Source organism: Bos indicus, chromosome 1 (assembly GCF_029378745.1).
Source record: "Bos indicus isolate NIAB-ARS_2022 breed Sahiwal x Tharparkar chromosome 1, NIAB-ARS_B.indTharparkar_mat_pri_1.0, whole genome shotgun sequence".
Lineage (NCBI taxonomy): Eukaryota > Metazoa > Chordata > Mammalia > Artiodactyla > Bovidae > Bos > Bos indicus.
In genome coordinates this window covers 96,931,104-96,934,104 of record NC_091760.1, presented here as the reverse complement: position 1 = coordinate 96,934,104, position 3,001 = coordinate 96,931,104, and the positions used below count along the sequence as shown (strand labels likewise).

Below are 3,001 nucleotides of genomic sequence, written 5' to 3'. Positions count from 1 at the left end.
TATGGCCAACTTGATGACAAAGGAGGCAGGAATATACAATGGGGAGAGTATAGTTCTTCAATAAATAAGGTTGAGAAAATTGGATAGCCAGATGCACAAGAATGGAACTGGTCTCCTATCTTATACCGCACATAAAAATTAACTCAAAATACATTAAAGACTTGAACATAAGAACCAAAACCATAAAAAACATAGATAAGCTTCTTGACATTGATCTTGGTAATGATTTTTTTGGATAGTTCATTAAAAGCAAAAGTAGCAAAAGAAAATATGAAAAGGATTACATCAAACTGAAAAGCTCCTGCATAGTAAAGCAAACCATCAACAATGTGAAAAGACAACGTATGGAATGGAAGAAAGTATTTGCAAGTCATACATCTGATAAGGTGTAAGTATCCAAAAATACATCAAGAATTCATGCAAAATTCAGGGATTTCTCTGGTGGTCCAGTGAATAAGAATCTGCCTTGCAATGCAGGGGATGTTAATTCAAGCCCTGGTTGGGGAACTAAGATTCCTCAAGCTGAGGGGCAACTAAGCCCTTGCACCCTAAATAGAATCTGTGTGCGACAGTGAAAGATCCTGCATGATGCAATGAGGATCCCACGTGCTGCAACTAAGACCTGATACAGCCATATAAATAAATAAATATTAAAAATAAGCAATTATTAGAGCTCTTGAATACAAAACTAGCCATTGTTGTTTTTAAAAAAGAATTCATACAATTCAGTAACAAAACAAAAAAAAAATCTGATTTTAAAATGGATGGGATATACATTTTTCCAAAGACATACAAATGGCTCACAGGTACATAAAAAGTTTCTTAACATCACTAATCATGAGGGAAATCAAAATCACGATATTATCACCTCACTCCTGTTAAAATGACCATCATCAAAAAGACTAGAGATAACAAGTGCTGGTAGGTTGTGGAGAAAAGGAAATCTTTGTGCACAGTTATGGGAACTGTAAAATGGTGCAACCGCTATGGAAAACAGCAGGGAGGTGCTTCAAAAAATTAAAAATAGAACTACCATATGATCCAGCAATCCCACTTTTGAGTATATATCGAAAAGGAATGAAAACAGGATATTGAAGAGACATCTGCACTCCCATGTTCATTGCAGTATTACTCACATAATCAAGGTATGGAAATAACTTAAGTGTTTGTCAGTGGGTGAGTGGATAAAGAAGCTGTGGTATATATTCACAATGAATACAATATTATTCAGTCATGTGAAAGAAGAAAATCCTGCCACTTTTGAAACATAGATGAACACATAGATGCTAAGTGAAATAAGCCAGGTGGAGAAAGAAAAATACTGAATTTAGATTTCATTATATGTGGAATCTTGAAAAACAAACCAGAAACAGAGAGTAGAAAATTGTGGCCAGGACCTAGGGAGAAATAGGAAGAGATTAGTAAACAGGTATAAACTCTCAGCTATAAGATGAGTAAGGTATAAGGTTGTATTGTATAGCATGGTGAATCAACGCAGTGTTGTGTAAGAGAGTAGAATGCCAATGTTCTCATCAAAAAAAGATAAATGTATGACGTATGACATGGTGGATGTGCCAATTAACTAGATGGGAGGAATCCTTTCACAGCATGTGTTTGTGTGTGTGTGTGTGTGTGTACTCAGTTTTGTCTGACTCTTTGCAACCCCGTGGACTGTAGGCCACCAGGCTCCTCTGTCCATGGAATTTTCCAGAAAAGAAAATGAGTGGATTGCCATTTCCTACTGGAGGATCTTCCCCACCCAGGGATCAACCCCTGCCTCTTGTATCTCTGCATTGGCAAGCAGACTTTTTTTTTTTTAAGCAGGGCTGAGAAGTTATTTTCATGCCCAAGCCAGCACAGACCTGGCAGACAGCAGTACCATAGGGCAAAGAGAGAGGACAGTGTCAAATGGAGCCAGGCCCAGTGCCAATAGGGCAGCCAGGGCTAGGCCAGCAGGAGGCTCAATGCAGGGGCAACAAAGGGATGGGTGAGGTAGGCAGAAGCTGGAAGCGCCAAGGGGAGGTGCCCTAGGTGGAAGAACAGAAAGAGAGGCAGAGGGGGCAGCCAGCCAGCGAGGGCCAAACTACCATTGCATGTTGAGCACATGGGCAGAGTGCCAGGGGTGCCAGTCCTGGAGGTGGGTGTGGCATGGGCTCTGTAGCTCCAGGACATAGTTTTCCCTTGGTTTCTTCAGGTGCTCCTTATCAGGTCTTGCATGAACTCGGTGCTCGTGAGGTGGGCGAGGATGCAGAAGAAATGGGACTGGCCTGTCCCAGACCTCGACTGCCAGTCTTCCGTGTCCTCCATCGGCCACTACTTGCTAAGCAGCTGTCCATTCTGCTACAGGGCACTGTCAGCGAGCGGGGTTGCCCTGAAGGCCAGGTGTATTGTTGAGGGAAGCACTGGGTGCAAAGGTGTACTGCCTGGGCAGGGGTGGGAGTGGGGAGAGGGGGTCCATGGCGAGGGGCCAGGGCCTTCTGCTGTTTCCTCTGAGGGGACTGAGCCCTGCTGAGACCAAGGCTGAGGCTCTCCCCACAGGCGTGGATCTTGTTCTGGGCTTCCATGTGTATGAGGCCCCATGCATTCTCACCATCAATACTCAGCACCCAGTCACCCACGGCCATGCTGGATGAGGCGTTCTCACCATCAATACTCAGCACACAGTCACCCACAGCCATGCTGGCCTGCACAGCTTTACCTCCAGGACTGAGTGAGCCAGGAGATGGAGAAGGGCACAGTGAAGTCCTTGCCCACCTGTGGCCAGAAGCCCCAAAGTGCTGGCCCCTCCAGCACCACTTTAAAGGAATCTATGGTGCTGCTCCTGCTGGGATTGTGAAATGATTCCCAGGTGGCACCTGTGGACAGAACTCCAAGTAATAAATTAAAAAAAAAAATAAATTGAATGTCATCAATATTGAAAATATTTGTACCTTGAAGGACAACATCAAAAAAGTGAAAATAAAATCATACAAAGAAAATATTTGTGAGTCATATATTTGAT

At 43.4% G+C, this 3,001-nt stretch overlaps 1 pseudogene; it reads right to left on the bottom strand.

Moving 5' to 3' along the window:
- Nucleotides 1–2,008: 2,008 nt before the first annotated feature.
- Nucleotides 2,009–2,678, bottom strand: LOC109562890 (PDZ and LIM domain protein 7 pseudogene; annotated as a pseudogene).
- Between the last annotated feature and the right edge of the window lie 323 nt (nucleotides 2,679–3,001).